The sequence below is a fragment of the Actinia tenebrosa genome, unplaced genomic scaffold (genome assembly GCF_029948245.1).
Source record: "Actinia tenebrosa isolate PJP-AT-01 unplaced genomic scaffold, QUT_ActTen_1.0 PGA_scaffold8__29_contigs__length_14323225, whole genome shotgun sequence".
Classification (NCBI taxonomy): domain Eukaryota; kingdom Metazoa; phylum Cnidaria; class Anthozoa; order Actiniaria; family Actiniidae; genus Actinia; species Actinia tenebrosa.
In genome coordinates, this window is record NW_028292585.1 from 1,241,762 (window position 1) to 1,261,233 (window position 19,472).

Consider the following 19,472-nt stretch of genomic DNA (forward strand, 5'->3'; position numbering starts at 1 on the left):
GCCAGGTACGTACCCATACGAGGGGGGAGTTACGTACCGCTACCAACGTGGGTAGAAAGGAAGAAGGCTATTGTAAACGTGAAGAATGAAGACAATCGATGCTTTATGTGGGCAATCAGGTCTGCACTGTATCCAGCAGAGAAGGATCCCTGTAGGACAAGTAAGTATCCCACAGATGATTTAGAGTGGGATGGTGTGGAATTTCCCATGCAGTTGATAGACATCCCCATATTTGAGGAAATAAACGATCTAGCAATTAACGTTTACGGAGTCAGAGAGCAGACGATAGTACCGTTAGTTCTGTCAAAAAGTAAAGGAGAGCGCGTACATTTATTCTACCACGGCGGACACTACTCATGGGTTAAACACATTAGCAGACTATTCTACAGACATACTAAGCACAAAGGCAAAAAGTACTTCTGTGACTGCTGCTTGCTGTCATTTACATCCTTAAATGCCCTAAAGAAACACGATGAGATCTGCCGCGGAGTCGAAGAAGTGGCGCAACGGATCCAGATGCCCACCAACAAAGAGCTTTCATACGCAAACCATCAAAAGCAGATGCAAGTGCCTTACGTGATATATGCAGACTTCGAAGCGTTGATAACTAAGGAAGAGCAGAAACGTGGTGCCACGAATAAGGTAGGATTACACGAGATCTGCTCCTTTGGTTACATAGTAGTCAGATCAGACGGTAAAGCAAACCCTCCTGTGATTTACCGAGGTAAGAACGCAGCTAATGAGTTTCTAGAAGCATTGCGAGAAGAGGAGGGGGAGATTAGAGAACAATTAAGACGTCCAAAGAAGATGGAATTTACCAAAGAGAACCAGGAGGCTTTTAACAAGGCAAAAAAATGCCACATTTGCCAACATACGCTTCTTCAGTTTGGAAGACGAGCCAAGAAAGCGTGGGATGAAGATGGAAAGTATCTAGGAGAAGCTCATTTTAAATGCGGGAAGTATGCTAAGAAAGGTGAGAAGCCGGGAAAGCCCTCCACGCACTGCATTCACTGCCACAAAGCATTTGTTGAGGATTTCTATGTGGATAAGGTTAGGGATCACTGCCACATCACTGGTAAATACAGAGGAGCGGCTCATTGGAAATGCAATATAAACTTCAAAGTAAATCCAGATATGGAGATTCCGGTGTTCTTTCACAACCTCCGCGGTTACGACTCCCATTTGCTACTACAAGGAACAGACGGCTCCGACGTCAAATGCATACCCAACAACAAAGAGCGCTACATGTCCGTAACTGTGGGTAAGCTAAAGTTCTTAGATTCGCAGCAGTTTATGGCGGACTCCTTGGCAAACCTCGTAAAGTATAACACCAACTTTCCCATTTCCAGTCAATATGGTGCGGAAAGGAAAGGAGTCTACCCATACGAATACATGGATTCCTGGGATCGATTCAAAGAGTCCCTACCACCCAAAGATCGCTTCTACAGCACCCTAAACGAGTCCGGCATAAAGGATGAGGAGTACCAGCATGCGTTAGACGTGTGGGAAAAGTACTCCTGTGAGAACATGGGGGACTACCACGACATCTACCTAAGGTCTGACGTAGTGCTGCTTGCAGATGTTTTCCAAAGCTTCAGAAAGATGGCTATGGAATATTACGGATTGGATCCCGCTAATTTCTACACGGCTCCTGGGCTCAGCTGGAGTGCTTTGTTAAAGAAGACAAATGCGCAGTTGGATCTCCTAACGGAGTACGACATGTATCGGTTTATGGAAGACGGTATTCGTGGCGGCGTATGCGGACCCAGCCGACGTTACGCCCGCGCAAACAACCCCTTAGTAGAGCACGACCCAGAGAAACCAACCACATACATTTACTACCTGGATGCGAATAACCTTTATGGTTGGGCAATGTCACAGTACCTACCTGTGAGAGACTTCGAATGGGATCCAGTGAAGCCGATAGACTTCTACATGCAGGTAGGAAAGGAGGAAGACAAGGGTTACGTCTTAGAAGTGGATCTGGAGTACCCAGAGCGCCTGCACGACGAACACAATGAGTTCCCCTTAGCACCAGAAGCGATAGAGATACCATTTAAGCAGCTAAGTCCGCTGCAAAAGCAAATGTGCCCTGGTTACAAACCGTACAGGAAACTAACTATGAACCTGATGGATAAGAAGAAGTATGTGGTACATTACCGCAACCTGCAGTTCTACGTGCGACACGGAATGCGCGTAGAGAAGATCCACAGAGTCCTAAAATTCACGCAGGAACCCTGGATGCGCCCCTACATTGACTTTAACACGCAAAAGCGTACGCAGGCAAAGAATGACTTCGAAAAGAACCTGTTTAAACTAATGAACAATAGCGTATTTGGTAAGACAATGGAGAACATCCGCAAGCGCGTAAGCGTAAAAATAGTCGGCACCAAAGAGGAAGCAGAAGCATACGTGTCACAGCCAGGCTTCGTTAGATACGTAGAAATGCTGAACTTCTACGTGATTCACATGAAAAGGGCAAACCTCTTACTAAACAAGCCCGTTTACACAGGCTTTACGGTGCTGGATCTATCGAAGCTGCTTATGTATGAGTTCTACTACGATAAGCTTAAGCCAAAGTACGGAGACCGCTGTCGCCTCCTGTACACAGACACCGACTCCCTAATTCTAGAAGTGCAAACGGAAGACGTTTACAAAGACTGCCTCCCCGACATAGACGAGTACGACACCAGCGGTTACCCGAAGGAGCACTTCCTTTACTCTGCGAAGAATAAGAAGGTAATTGGGAAGATGAAAGACGAAATGTTAGGAAAACCCATAGTAGAGTACGTGGGTCTGAAACCAAAGATGTACAGCGTGCTAAAGTTAGACGGCGTAGAAAAGAAAGCTAAAGGCGTAAAAAAGTACGTGGTTAAGAAGGACATTACGCACGAGTCCTACCTCAACGTATTACGAACACGTAAGGAACAGCGGCATAAGATGAACAGCCTGCGCAGCTATGGTCATCAGATACATAACGTCACGCAGGAGAAGGTGTCACTGTCTGCATTTGACGGTAAGCGATGGATGTGTGATGACGGAGTGCATACGATAGCATTCGGACATCACACGATAAGCAGTTCTTCCATGACGAACCCACGTGTGGGGCCATCGTGAAGATAATACAAGATGGGCTGACCCTTCTTAGCTATTACGCTTCGGATCTGGTAAGTTTCCAAAGACCAATTAGGATCCGTAGCTCTTTTGGATCCTCCTTCTAATTCACCCGGTCCGTAGAGATATCGGACCGTGACATTACCTAATCTCTTTTCCTGGGGGAAGACCGCCCTCGAACTTCTGACGTAGGACTTGTGTTCCACGTGTTTCTTTTTTATGGCATCCTTGGGTTTCATTCCTGTAGCCCTGGCCGCCTCGTTGTTCAAAGCCGCGACGACCTGGGGGAGCCTCTGAGTCCATTCCCTGTTGCGTTTGGAGGGATCTTCCAGCTCTTTCCAATACTGGTACCCAAAGAGACGCTCGGCCAGGGTCTTATTGAATCTTTCGACAATGCTCTGACCCCTGTGGTACTCTGCTTCGGCTCTCCTAATATTAGTGCTGTGGTCTTTCAGGGTCTTAGTAACCACGCCCATGAACTCTGTCCCCGCATCCACTTGCAGCAGCTTAGGCCATTTCAAAACGCGTTTATAAATCCTACCTAGGGCTTCTGCGACTTCTCCAGAATCCTTGCTGGTTATGGGTTCGGCGTCCTTGTATCTGCTTGCGATATCGACTACGGTCAAAGCGTATCTATAGGTCTTCTTTCTCACCTTGTCGTGCGGTAAGAAAAGCAAATCCGCCTGATGAACTTCATTGGGGGTATTTACGGTGAAGCTGGGCCTGGGAATGTACTTCGGCACGGGAAGATAGACCTGCCAGAGGGTTTGTTTTCTTAGCCAGTTCTTAGCCGTTTCATCTGATACCCTGGCCGCGGTCGCGAGTTTCTTGATAGCTGACGCTCCTTTCCAATAACCTTCAGGTCCATAGTAAATCCTTTTGAGTTTGTCCTCTACGCGGCCCATTATATGAATTCCAGGACGAGATTGATCTTACGTCCGTTAAAATCCACCGTCTTTCCGTCCACTTTAATGGTGATGTTTATGCTTTCTACCAAATTAGACAAGTCATATTCCAAAGAAATGGGGGTGTATTCTACTGGGTCAAATGGATTACCTTTGGGCAGAAACTTGGACATAAGAGAAGACTTTTCTCCATTGTTGTAACTATGGACCAAGTCGCAATAGACTTCGTAAGAGGATGCGACTTTCCATTTCACAGGTATGGCTGTGTTGGTAATCGTCTTGCCTGAGGCACATAATAAAGATCCCAATGGGTCAGACTTTCCAAAAGTCATTGAATAATTTGACATATTATGTTTGAGGGTCATTTCGTGCGGCAATCCTGTGGTGAGAGTATAACCGTGTTTTGCTAATTCCTTAGCAAGGGTGATTGGTGTGTAATGTCCATCGGGCAGCAATACGCCTTGATAATTGCCGCCGCCTTTATGCTCAGTGATCAAGGCATTGACTAAATTATACCAAGAATTGTACAAAGAGCAACTAACCAACCGAACTTTATGGGCTTTAATGGGGGGATTCAGATAAGTGGTAAAGTTATTTTTATCGCTTTCCAAAAAGACGATCATATATTTCAGGAAACACAGTTCCCTTCGTTAGAGCAGATACACCAAAGCTACGCCTCCGGCCAGCCCTGCGACTCCTACAAAGACCAATTCATTGTCTTTTTGTTTCTTAGAAGGCTGATAGTAATTCTTAAACTGAGGCTTTCTTAACCCCGTTAATGCCGCGGGGTGCGCCTGCGCATAAAGCTTAAAGGCGTAGTCTGTATTTTCAAAGTTCTTATCCGCCTGCATTTTGTCTTGGTAGTTCTTGTCCAACCAATCCCTGTAAGCTTGTCTTTTTTCATTCCAAGCTGCCACGTCCCTTTGATATTTCTCCAGCGCTAAATCATGCCTTTTCCTTTCGGCGGCCAAATCTCCGCTGCGATCACCTCTAACTAATCTATCCAAATACTGACCACCATAATTAGCTCCAGTGAATGCTAAAGCTGCAATAACTCCACCTGCGACCACGCTAGCCATTATATATTAGAAAATCACAGGGATTTTCGCGAGTTATGTCGTTGGCAGGTACTTTTCCTTCTGTAGGTAATTCTTTGCCATGATAGCTCCGCCTACGGCAGCGGTCATTTTAGCAAAATTAGCGAAGCTCTTGCTTGGGTCTTCAGTAAAGTCTTCTTTGAGCACTTTCTTACCTACCCAACCAATACCCGCAACGATGGAAGTAATAATAGCTGCTTCTTCAACAGTTTTCAATAACGCGGTTGACATTATATTACAGAGTGAGAAGGAAAATCTAGGTCGCCACGGCACGTGGTGATAAATCTACTCCATTTCAGGGATCTTACTTTTTCTAACAGCCGGCTCCACAGGTGCGTGCACGGGCGCGTGATATGTTGGTGGTTCTACCTTTTTCGTAGCCCGCCATTGTAAGTAAAGGCTGCCTGCTGCTATAGCAACTCCTAACGCGCCAATGACGTACCCAGGATTAATGAAGGATTCCTCTTCTTTTTCCTCCACCTTTTCTTCTTTTTTGGCTTTGTTCTTCCTGTTCATCTCCGCGAGCTTCTTACAGGCAGCAACTCTGCCCGGAGATTTAGCCTTGGTAATCTTTTGCTCCTCTTGGGGCTGCTCTACCTTCGACTCTGGTTCACTCATTTATATCTAAGGACTTGAAGGACTTGATAAGTACTTGACTAAGTACTTAAGGACGACTTGGAAATAACCTGGGCGCAACCTGACCAAGTACTTAAGGACGACTTGACTAAGTACTTGAGGCGACTTGATCAGGTACCTCAGCAAGTGCCGCCTGGAAGACCTTTTCGACTTCTCTGTCCTTCTTGAAGTCCTTCCAAGACATCGTAAGTTCCTTCAAGTCAACGTGCTGAGCTACGTGAAGTGCCGCAGAGGCGACTGCCATTAACTTACCGCACTTCAAAGACACCCAGTCGCAGGTTATCTTAAGTTCTTGAGCAATAACGTAGTCCTCGCTATGTCCTTCCGCAGTTGCTCCACGTCGCCTATGGGCAGCGCAAGTCCAAGCAATTTAGTCGCGAACTTAATGGCTGAGTCTGCTACGGCGTCCGTGGTCTTACTTGCAAGGGCGGCCTCGTACCTCTTATGGAACTTCTTAACCTCCTCTTCCGACAACTTATTTACCTGCTCATGGGTAAGTTCCTTGCCTATCATTTCTTTACACTTCCCCGAAGACACAAGGATGTTAAGTTGTTCCTTAAGGTTACTTTCGTCTAACTGCGCGGGGACTTCATCTAAGAGCTGCTCAATGTCCATATATGTTAATGGAATACGGAAACCTCAAAGAGAAGATCATTTTGGAATGTTGGTGCGTTTTTAGGTGCCGCATGTATTCTTGTAACTGTTCCTTGGATATCTCACCGCCGTAGTCGCTTAAGATGGTTTCCAGGTCAGACTTGCTCGGAGTATAAAATACTACGAGAGAGCCTATGTTTTCCCTAAAAGGCTTAGAGACGCTGGTAAGCTGCTGCGAGAGCAACCAAACGCTGATATCGTCGTGTCTACCGCTGAAGGCGAGCTTAACGAGCTCGGAGGTGCGCTTTTTTACGTCGTCCCCGCAGGCAATGTCATCCAGTATGAGCAAGGTTTGCGTATCTTTAGGGAATTGCTTATGCCAGAACTTCAAATGGCTGGATAACTCGTTGGGGTCCAAAATATCTACAAAGAAGTCGTCATCGTTCACTCCTATACCCGTCCAGGTGCGGTTATTCACGTAGGTGGGGCATAATAGCACTATGTAGTCAAAGCGGTATCTAAAGGGTCCTAATAGCTGCTCTACCACGAACTGCGTTTTGCCGCAGCCGGTGGGTCCTACGATCAGAGCGTTACAAGGAATATGGTTCGGATCCATTATATATACGATGGAGCCAGTGGAAGCAGTGCAAAGAATTGTCGCCGACGCAAAAGATAAAAGAGACACCATAGAAATGCAAAGGGAGGAGATAGACCGGTTAAAAGAGCGCGTGCAGGAGTTGTACGATAAAATGTGCGGTCTGAAGCGTGCAGAAAGGTTTGGTGCGCTTTTGACGATGGCCGGTTGGGCTAAGGAGTCCGTTAAGGACTTCATGCGATATCCCCTGTAGAATGTTAACAATAAGGTTAAATCTTTGTTAAGGATGCCTGGAAACTATTTCAAAGAGTGTCTCAGAATGTTGACAATAAGGTTAAATCTTTGTTAAGTCGCCCATAAGCTATTCCAAAAAATGCCTCAGAATGTTAACAATAAGGTTAAATCTTTGTTAAGGATGCCTGGAAACTATTTAAAAAGTGTCTTAGCTTTACTATTTTGAATCCCGCAAGCGCCCTTAAAAGGGGTCTTTATTTTTATTTATTATTATTCATTATCCTTAATAATAATAAATAAAAATAAGGATGGGATTTGAGACTCTTTGCACAAACCCTACTTTACTATTTTAAGCCGCCTACTAACCATTACGGGCTTTCCAGGCATCCTTAACAAAGATTTAACCTTATTGTTAACATTCTGAGACACTCTTTGGAATAGTTTCCAGGTATCCTTAACAAAGATTTAACCTAAACGTCAACATTCTGAGACACTTTTGAAATAGTTTCTGGCTGTTAAGGACTTCATGCGGTATCCCTTATAGTGGTTATTAAATCCTTATTATATATGGAGTGCGTGCACTGCAACAAGGAGTTCAGCTCGAAGCAAATGTTAAAATACCACGTTGAAAAAAAGGTGTGCGCTAAGAAGGCACGCGAAAGGCGTTGTAAGGAGTGTAATCGCCTCTTTAGCAGCGCGCAAATGTTGGATTACCACGTGGATAACCGCGTTTGCCTAAAGAACGTATGTGAGCGCTGCGAGGAGGACAAGAACGATGAATGGCACCGACATCGATGCCGCGGTAATTACGACCTGCTGAGCGTGGCTTGCGAGGAGCACGGCGACGTTGCCGCACGATGTTGCCCAAAGGAAACCCAAAGGAAGTTAACGCGCCGGAAGAAGGAAATCGACCAGCGCTTTGCGGAGTTTGACTGCGTAGAAGGCGTAAGGTGGGAAGATAGGGAATATTGGGAGGCAACCTGCGATCGCTGCGGCTGTCAAAGAAGTGACCAGCATATTTGGCAGTGTTTGTATGAAGGCCAAGGCGGCTTTAAAGAGTACTTAGATCGCTTCGAAGCTTGGCATGCCGGTAATGAGGCTGCAAGGAAAGCCCGTAGGAGTTAGAAAGGACCTAAGATAGTAAGATAGGGTTTGCGCAAAGAGTCTCAAATCCCATTCTTATTTTTATTTATTATTATTAAGAATATTCGATAATAATGAATTAAGGATATTTAATAATAATAAATAAAAATAAGGACCCCTTTTAAAGGTATATGCTAGCCTACGCAGCCGCCTTTCTGGGAGGCATTCTAATTACCCTTTCAATATATGGACTGTATTACTTGCGAACTACCTGCCGACTGCATTACCCCTCGTAAGCCACCGATACCCAAACCGCGTAAAAAATACACCTGCCTTCATTGCGACAGGGTATTCTCCGAAGGATCCTTTGTGGGGCATTGGTGCTCCGCGGATCCTAAAGCGCAGCGGACTTTAGCAGACGCGCTTAACTACAAAGAGGAGATGGAGTGACTCTTCTTTCAATGTCAAACTTCCATCGGCCATTTACCTTACCATAGCTGCGTAAGTGGGTGAATTCCTCGCCCTGAATTACGTACCGCACGCAATCCGGCGCCCAAAGGGAATATTCCTTACCTTCTAAGTCTTTGAGGACTAACCGTAAACGGTCGATGTCTTCGAAGACGACGTAATTTTTTATTTCGTATGCTTTACCGTGGGCAAGATCACGCCAGTGAGCCAAGTTGAGCTTCATTATACCTATGGAATATCTTTAGGTGTGTTTTCAAAGTGGCGTAGGACTTAAACCGCTTCACACAGCCCCTACAGGGAATACGAATGCCATCCGCGTAATCCATCAAGGCACGGCAGATAATGTCGTAATCGTTGCTAACCATCGTTAGGTAACCATTTACGTCAAGCTGCGAGATTTTCTTAGATTGCTTCGCGGATAAGACGCCGTTTCCTTTTGGGGTTTTCAACTCGATACACAACCCGCGGTATTCCTTATGCGCATTTAGGATTAAGAGGTCGGGTTGACCGGCTTGGTAGCCTTTTCGCCAGCAGGTTATTCGCTTGCTGTCTGAATCTTGAAGCTCGCCAAGACCCGGCGCTATGATGAAATCGGGGTAAAACCTACGTATGTAGTCGACGACCTTCGCGTGTAGGTCGGCTTCGTTTTCGATCTTAAATACTAACTTGTTTGGACCGTCAAACCGCCTTTCTATCGCATATTTACCTGTTTTCCTTAGCGCGGGTAGGACTTCTTCGAAGACCCAATCACGAAACTCCACAGCTTTGGGTAGTTTGGAGCTAAATATCAGTTCATACAAGCCAGGTTCGGATATAAACACGGCATTTGGTTGCGTAGTAAAGGAGCGGTGATTCGCAGCCCCTTGTAGATCAGCCCATTTTTTCTGGTATTTCTCAGATACGTGTGCTCTAATTGCATCTCTTGGGCGCTCATAGCCCAACGCCAAAGCCACCTCCTTTGCTTTGAAGTACAAAGTTTCGCCTTGCACTATGCATTGCAGTTTGGTGTCGTTGTTTTCAAATACGCGAAGCATTGTATATTTAAGAAATATTTTAACATTAATATGCAACGCTCTTTAGCTGATTCATTTCTACGCTCAGTTGCGCGTCAGACACGACGAAGACGTAGCAGTTTATCTTATCACCGTCGCCCGCGGAGGTATTCTTGGTGCGCTTGATCTCCAATGTTATGCCATCCTGCGTATTTACTAGACGTAAACTCTGGCCATGTAGGTCTTCGTCGTTAATGGTGCGCATGTCAATCCACAGCGCATATTTATCCTTAAAGAATTCCTCAGGGCTAATTTGGTCGCCAAACTTGCGCATGGCCTCTCTGTACACGTCTGCGGGCTTTATCCCCTGGGAGTAAACCTTGTTTGGAACGCCGTTTATGTTCACGCCGACGTTAGTAATGTTGGGGTTATGAAAGGCTTCGGAGTCGCGCTTACCGGCTTCGTAGGGTTTGGCAAACACCAGCATCAACCCCGTGAGACTTCTTCGTGGGAGGTTAATGCTTTGGTTGATAACCTCGTCCGTCTTATCCAGGAAGCTGAACGTCTTATACATCACTACGTGGTCGTAAAGGAATGCCTTCCCGGAGCTGTATTCCATGCCAGCGCTACGGGCCAGCTCTTCGCTGTACACGGTCTCATACTGCAGCTCTAAGTTAGTGATAGAGTATGGGGTTGTTGTGGTAAGTGCAGTGCTTAGCCCACCAATGATGTTATTAGCATCTGCTAAAGTTACTTCAAACTGCAGTTCGGCAAGCTGTCTTGGGTAATACACACCGTGATTCGTGATTACTTCAAAGTCTAATGGTATGACATACTTACTACCATAGGCTGTCTTTATTCGCTTTGCGTCTGCTACTGCGGTTTCTCCGCTGCCGTCAGTAGGTTGCGTTTTCGTAGGTGTGCGGACCTTACGTAGAATGACACTACCAATTCCCTGCTCTATCCTTTGCGCGCGGTCAAATGCTGTTAACCATAGATCCTTATAGGTGGTATACAGATCGTACCTATTCAAATCTAATAGCGATTCCCCGGCGAACTTTACGCGCATCTTAGAAACAATGTTGCGGCCCACGTTGTTAACGATAATCCTTTCATCTGTGGGGCTTGACTGCACCGCTAAGTCAAACCTTAAAGCCAAGGTACCAGGAACCAATACTAGGTTATCCGTTAGGCGGGGCACGCCTACGTACAGGGTTTCCCCTGGCTTAGCGCTAGAAGGTGTGAATGTGACCCGATGAAAGGTGCGTTCTGCTTTCAGCCCGCCAACCTGCTTAGGTAATACGTTGGGATTTAACTTTGAGCTTATCATATATAATGGAAGTAGAAGGAACAGACCCCGACTTCGATCCCACCACTGAGGAAGGTCAGGCTGACATTAACGACGGTGATGAAGAACCGCTGCTTCCCACCCAACAAGTCGACGATTCCCTAAGGGATAGGATTGCAAAGGTCCTAAGACATCCCAAAGCACGCGAGTACACGTTTCCGCGTGAGCACATAGAGCTTCAAAACATGGGCGAGCCGGAAGCAGCCGCGCGGGAAACCGTAGAGTGGGCAGCGCGGGAGCTAGAGCTGCGCTACGACAACTTTGATGCTGACGACGTAAAGCTCACGGAAAAGGGAAACAAAGTCCTCATAAGCGTCCAAGACTTAAGATTTCCCGACAAAGACCGCTGGACAAAACCGCAAAACCTCTTTGATGAGGAGGGCAACGTTAGGGGTGACGTCTTGAGATTAAGAGGCTTTCAGCGTGCTACTAGAAGCCTGTTAGAAAGGCTGCACAACTTAACCGAAAGGACCAACGCGGAAAAACGTGCCGCGGATCTGCAAAGGGAGTTAAGAGAAAAAGATGTAGAATATGCAAAGCAAGGTCAGCTACTTGCCGATGCTGAAAAGAAGTCCGCCCATCAAGATGAAAGAATAAAAGAAATAGGAAATCAGGTGGATCAGGCCCTGCGCGAATTAGACAAAGCACGGGAGGACTTAGGAGAAGCCCAAAGCTCTGGCGCCTCAGTGGAAGCACTGCGGGAAACGTTGGAAGAAAGGGAGGAGGAATACATGAAGCAAAACCAGCGGCTTGCCAACGCACATAGAAGGGAGGTCGAATTTAAAAATCAAGAAATAAGTGAGCTGGTAGACCAAAGAACCCAAATTCGACGCGAAAGAAATCAAACTCAAAGGGCTCTTAACCTCGCCCTGCAGGAGTTGGATCTAATTAAAGACGATACCGATAACCTACAAACCACCATAGCCGGCTCTTTAGTGGAACGGCGACGGTTAATGGCTGAAATCAATACTAAGGAGGAGCAAATCCGGCAAAGAGATCAGGCCATCGAAGACCTGGAGGGGCAAATAGAGCGGCAGCAAGAAGTAATCAATGACCAGGCGCGCCCCGAAGAGGAAAGGGAAGCAGCTCAAAGGGAAGTAGAAACCCTTCAGGAAAGAGTCGCGGAATTACAGGCACAAAAGGAAAACTTGGAAAAGGAGCTGGGGCTTACCACCAAGGAAAAAATAAAAAGAGCTCTGGTGAAGTATGGTATTCCGCTGGCATTTGCGGTTGCTATTTCGAGCGTAGTAGGAGTCATCCTATCCACGCTTAAGGCTACGAGCGCGGGCGTAAAGAAATTAGGCAATGGACTAACGGACTTGGGAAAAAAGATGGCAGCCGGTCTTCCTGGGCTGCTGGGTAGCGTTTTAAGCCTGACACTGAAGACCGGCGGCGAACTGTTGAAGTTCGTGGGGAATAACATTTGGATCTTCGTCGTCGCTATCGGCGTGGTCCTTTTGAAGAAGATGCGGGGTTGATCTTATCCTTGTGTATTACTGGCGGCTTATAATCGTCGTCGGGTGCACGGGGTGTTCTCGACTGGGGATAAGTAAAGATAGTATTCGCACCGCCTTGATAATGCGGAACTAGCGGTATGGCAGTCATAGTAGAAATGGTCTTATGATTAAAAGTAGAATCGCTTGGCGCAGCTGATTGTGAAATAACAGCGTTTATCTTAACTTCGACATTAACGTTAGATGTTGCGTCAGTATTGATCTGAAGCTTTGCGTATTGACAATTAGCTACCATGTGAAAGGTTATTGGTACTATATCGTCTAGACTATTTGGCGGTTCATATGAAAAATGAGCTGACCGTCTAGTATTTTTCAGTGTTCTGTATGGTAACAATGGATCGTCATTCTCATCTACTACTCTAAATCCAATACCATATTCCTCCCTTACGCTAATACAAATTGTGCACATAATCAATCCCAACCCACCAACCTTCACCCACAATTCCGTGTCAACCCAATTAGCATTACGCAAGTATCTATCTTCCTCCAGAAAATAAAGGAATGAATCCTCCTTAGTATGTGGGTTCATATATACCAGCAAATAAATTTGCTTCTAGAGACTCATTACCGTAAGAGTGCAAATGGTTGCGTGGTTATATTTTTCATCTCTCTGATTTTCTATGCTATTTATGCAAACGCTCCCGGTGTCATCTACGCGCATTTGCAGCTTTACCTTCCCATGGCAATCGGCGACCATATGAAAAGTCCAAACCGATAAATTCTCAGCGCTGTCGGTGTTCGGCTCTACGGAGAAATGCACAGGCTCCCTGTTGTTTGTCTTCACACGCATAGGCTGCAGTACGCCGTTGTCATCACAAAATCTAAAACCAATGTTGGCGTGACTTACTGATCCAAGGCAAATACTACAAAGGATTAACTTCTTCCCTGAGTAGTTCAAATTCACTGACATGCCCTCAACGTCCACCCAAGACGCCTGGGTGTATTTTTTCTCGCCTGTGTAAGTCGTATAAACACAATCTACTCCAGCTACGTAGGGGTTGTTCATCGCCATATATAATAACTCAGACCAACACCCGCGACTGCTAGGCCGGCTTTTAATAAGTTATGGTCATATTCCTCAGGTATCGCAGGCAAAACCTTCTTCTTTACGTTCTTTGGTGCGGGCTTTTCTACGTGCTCCTTCTTAGGCTTCTCCACGAAATGGGGGATGCTCCTAAGAGTGTCAGAGTTCACGTCGTTCACCCCAAACTTCATGTCCTTGGTTGCTCGCTGAAGTTTGTTGTTATAACCCACGACGGAATTGGCGTTAATAACCAAATTACTTGGCATTAACCAACAACCGGGTGACAAGGCATAATCCAGTCGCACTTTAGATTGCTGCACCGCAAGTTGATATCTCTGCACCGACTTAGAGATCTCATTCTCGATAACAACGCTTTCGAAGAGGACAAGGAATACTTGTTGCGTTTCCTGCGACGCACCGGAGGCATCTACGATGGGGCTGCGAGTGCTAACCTGGGCCCCTAGAATGCAGTAAACAAAGGCTTCGATGCTTCGATTAATCCTTGCTAGGTTTTTCAGTCCAATGCCCTTTGCGGCAAAGAAAGGCGCCCAAGGATACTTTTCTTTGCTTTCTATGTAGTAAATTAAATTACCCTTCGTTCCGCTGCCTCCTAAGTCCGAGAATTCGTAAGAGCTAGGATACCCCATGCCCGGCGTTTCTATGCTGGCACCAACATACGAAGCATAGGTGTAAGTCTCTCCTAAACCATGGGCGGTACCCTCTTTGTTACGAAAATCGGGGTTAGTAAGCTTAAACTCATTCCTTAATCGCTCCCATGCAACTTTGTCATACTTGTTATCCTTTGGGTTAAAGATAGCGTCACTAGGAAGCGGCGCTCCTAACTCAAACAATATCCTACGAATAGTAAAAGCAACGTGGAATCTTAGGAAAGGAATATGGAACATATCCGCGGCTATACCACATCCTTTAGTAGCAGCCCAGACAGCAAAGTTTAACTGCTGCGGCCAATACCGCATGTTGGGACCTGATAACCATTCTCTGGATTCTTTCCCTGAGTTATGTTTCATGGCAGTTTCTCTAAAGATGTCTCTGACCTTTGTTTTGAAAGTCGTAGGACCCACGGGGATTTCTAAGGAGGTAACCATCTTAGCAAAGTCATTCGCTCCACCTTTGTTGTCGTAAAATGGGTAACCCTCTGTTGTCGGTAATAAATTCTCCGGGAAATTAGGCTGCCTTTCTTTATGCTTAACGGTCGCCTTTGGCTCCAAGTCCGCATTGCTGTACATTCTTTCGCCGTTGAAGTAAATCCCATCAGGTCTGCGCTCAAACTTACTGGGGTCTGCATGCGGAAACATCTTCCTAAAGGCCCTCCAGTTGGCATAATCCCGGTTGTCATGATGTGGCTGCTCCTCGATATCATTCCCAAAAGCGTCGTACATTAGTATATATGATGGATGTTATACCATCAGCACCTCAGTTGTACCCAGATGTTCCCTATACTACACCTAACGAACTAAACGCCGAAAACTTTCGTCTGAATAAAGCGAACTTAATCCTGGCTTACTTGGAAGGGCAGGCAAAACACTATGAAAAAGTTAGAAAAAAGTACGTTAGAGCCCGGAGTACGCTACATAAGATTGCGATAACTTCAGGATCCATATCTGTCGTGTTAACGGGCTCCGGCGTTGCTACTTCGCTTACTGGGCCGGGAATAATTGTTGGAGTTCCTTTGGCCGGCGTTGGGGCAACCTGTGGTATTATTTCTGCTGTTGCTACGGGTATTATGAAAAAGCTATCCACGAAAATATCCAAGCATGACACGACAATAGCTCTGTCTAGGGCTAAAGTAAATACTATTACCGACCTTGTCTCAAAGGCTTTGCGTGACAGAAAGATAGACGACGTCGAATTCTCGCTTATTCTGGCCGAAGAAGACAAATACGAGAAATTAAAGACGGACATAAGGAATAAAAAAACAGTCGTAAAAGATCTTTCCGAGGAATCTCGCAAAAAGATCTACCAAGAAGCGAAAGAAGAGCTTCAAAGAAAGCTTGCTCAGTAAACATCTGCTTTGAAAAAAGCAAAACAGGATTCTATTTACATATTGAACGCCGGCTGTCTGGTTCATATGCAAATTAGTTTCACAAAATATTACACAAAATATTACGCAGCCTGCATCGTTTTCACAAAATATTACACAGCCTGCATCGTTTTCACAAAATATTACACAAATGTGAAAAAACTTGTGTAAAATCATCGCCTGGGAATCCATCCCAATAGGGGGTGGTTGGGGTCTATTTTGTAAAATATTTCGTAAATTACGTCAGGGTAATAAGGAATATCCTTATCCAGCCGACAAAACATCCACTCGGCTCTTGCCATATCAGAAACCTCGGGAATAGACTTACCGGTAATTTCAGACATACGAGAAATTAAAGACGGACATAAGGAATAAAAAAACAGTCGTAAAAGATCTTTCCGAGGAATCTCGCAAAAAGATCTACCAAGAAGCGAAAGAAGAGCTTCAAAGAAAGCTTGCTCAGTAAACATCTGCTTTGAAAAAAGCAAAACAGGATTCTATTTACATATTGAACGCCGGCTGTCTGGTTCATATGCAAATTAGTTTCACAAAATATTACACAAAATATTACGCAGCCTGCATCGTTTTCACAAAATATTACACAGCCTGCATCGTTTTCACAAAATATTACACAAATGTGAAAAAACTTGTGTAAAATCATCGCCTGGGAATCCATCCCAATAGGGGGTGGTTGGGGTCTATTTTGTAAAATATTTCGTAAATTACGTCAGGGTAATAAGGAATATCCTTATCCAGCCGACAAAACATCCACTCGGCTCTTGCCATATCAGAAACCTCGGGAATAGACTTACCGGTAATTTCAGACATACGAGAAATTAAAGACGGACATAAGGAATAAAAAAACAGTCGTAAAAGATCTTTCCGAGGAATCTCGCAAAAAGATCTACCAAGAAGCGAAAGAAGAGCTTCAAAGAAAGCTTGCTCAGTAAACATCTGCTTTGAAAAAAGCAAAACAGGATTCTATTTACATATTGAACGCCGGCTGTCTGGTTCATATGCAAATTAGTTTCACAAAATATTACACAAAATATTACGCAGCCTGCATCGTTTTCACAAAATATTACACAGCCTGCATCGTTTTCACAAAATATTACACAAATGTGAAAAAACTTGTGTAAAATCATCGCCTGGGAATCCATCCCAATAGGGGGTGGTTGGGGTCTATTTTGTAAAATATTTCGTAAATTACGTCAGGGTAATAAGGAATATCCTTATCCAGCCGACAAAACATCCACTCGGCTCTTGCCATATCAGAAACCTCGGGAATAGACTTACCGGTAATTTCAGACAAAAGATAAGGAATAGCTTTGTAATATTTCCCTAGTTTTAATTTTTTCAGCGTTTTCCGTAGACTTTGTGGGGTTGGCTCTTCTAAATGGTCTATGATTTTCTTCTTTACTTCGTCGCTTAAATATACCGGATGTAAACCTTGGATATGACTCATCCAGTCCCTGAAGTATTTTATTCTCTTATATGGCGTTTTCTTACGACCTCCATTGGCGTAATACTGCTCTCTGGTAGCATTTGGTACGGCATTACGAATATTCTTACCACACTCGTAACACTGTGCTGACGTGTCGTCTTCTATTTGCATTTTCTTACCACAACACCAAAAGGGTTCTGGCTTAGGTATGATAACTTTAGGTCTTAGACAAATTATGCAAAAGTCGTTAACGAACTTCTTACATTCTTCGCACTCCATATATAGACTAACATATTTAAGTGCGCTGTTGCCCTCAACCACACTTGGAGTGGGGGTCGTCCGTAGGTGGATTTTTAACGCGGGTCTTACCCCGTGTTGAGATTGCGCTGGAACCCCCATTCCCTATACTACTAAAGATTGACTATAAACTTCGTGAGGAATTTCAAACAATTAATCAATTTTCATTTAACAACGCATTTTAGGAAAACTGCAGCTACAGGGATGTTGTGCATGGATACAACATACATCTTAGATAAATACAATATATATATTTTTACATATTTGCAGCTATTTCAAAAAATGTCGAATACTGCATACTGAATAGTGTATAGAGACTCATGTCATTAATTGTGGCAGTCTTTTGGAAGCCAAGTTCAGGTTAAACGTACATGCTTCAATTAGTATCTACTGATTCTATGTAAGTACAGAATGGTTTTGTTTTTGTTTCTTTGTCTGTGCTTTTCATTATGCGGTATTCAATTTGCATATTTATATGTATATATTGTCTCTCTTTTCTATCTAGTTCGATTTACAAAATTGCAAAGTTTTTAATTAAGTAAACCGATAAGTAAAGCCGTCTTATACAATCGTATAATACTATATAAATACAACAAGTACGCAGATTTTATCATTTCATTAACTTTTTCCCTGAGGCCAGGACATCACAACAGCTTTCGCCAATTACTGTAGGCTCTGTAGATATTGTAAGCACAGACATAAAAATAAATATGGTCGTCACAAGCGTCTTCAGTGGGTTTTTTACGCCATCGTGTTTCTGATATTTTGCCAACCAGCCAATTCACCACGATAAAAAGAAGTTACGAAGCATCGCATGTCCACCTACACAGTGGTAAAGGTAGTGATCATGATACATAAAATGCGAGAGTAGCTATATATAAAGAATTAAGCTAGCGCATGCCAGCAGGCACGACATACCAAGATCAAGCTACATGTTTCAGTTATCGATCCAAATTTAGGGTTTGGCGCAAGGGTAAACAACTCTGTCTAATGAGTTACAGAAACTATATGTTTTAGCCATTTTGAGCAGCTTATAACGTCACAATTCTAAAATTATATGAATACAGAAAACCGCACTGTAGTAAATTCATTAATCATAATAAAATTAGGTAAATGATTTTAAGGCAAAGAAGGCCTACATCTCAATATTTTAGCAAACTACGTAGAGGAGTTAAAAGGAGACTCTGCTCGCAGGGTATTCCAGAAGTAGAAATCTAGAGAAGCCAACAGTATTTGGTGACGAAATTAAAATGGCATCAAAAAATGGTCAAGAATTTCAAGAAATTAAGGGCTTCGACAAAGAAATTGAAACTGAGCTGTTTACATCGGCTAAAGTGATAAAAATTTAGGCTAAACTTAAGCTTAATCCTCTTCGTTCGTGGTATTTAGCGTAATATTTATTTCTTCTTGCCATTACCAGCTCATAAACCAAATTTCAATGTGATTGAAGCTGTGTTGTTGTCATTCCATCCCCTTCAGCGACGATGGTCCGTAGCGTAAAAACAATAATTTGTTTTAATGTGACGTCATTATGAAATAGTTGCTTGTTATCAGAAGGTTGAGGAGAAGCTAGATTAATGACATGCTTAATAACATTTAACGAATAAGTAGCCACTTATAATTAATCTATAAATCATAACTAAATCATAAGTACTTTCAATATGAATGTAGTTTACCAATATTGATTTTTCAACCAGTCAACCAAAACCGTACACTTTTCCACTTAATTAGCATAAATCGTGCTTTGGTGCCATCTCGGCTGCTGTGGACAAAGGATCATGAAATTTTTAAGACGGTAGTGGACATTGCATTTCAGCTCAAAACTAGACCCTGGTAGCAGGGTAAACCGGGCTACCTGGGATCCTTGCAAGTACCAGAAAGGAATGGGACTTAACCCTGGTAACAGGGTAGAATGGGTTGCGTGGGACTGGAGAGGGTCCAGAGGGAGTGTGTCTTAACGTCATTTCGCAGTCTGAATTCTCCTAAAGTGCCATGATCTCAAAATATATTTTTACAATAACTTACAAATTTCTCGCGTGCTGATTGGTTATTTTTTATAAATCGAAATGCTTCATTTAAGACCGTA

General features: G+C 44.1%; 1 protein-coding gene across 1 annotated transcript in view; it reads left to right on the forward strand.

Annotated features, from left to right (window-relative positions):
* The window catches only part of LOC116302983 (uncharacterized), a 38,565-nt gene that overhangs the window by 825 nt on the left and 18,268 nt on the right, over positions 1-19,472 (forward strand).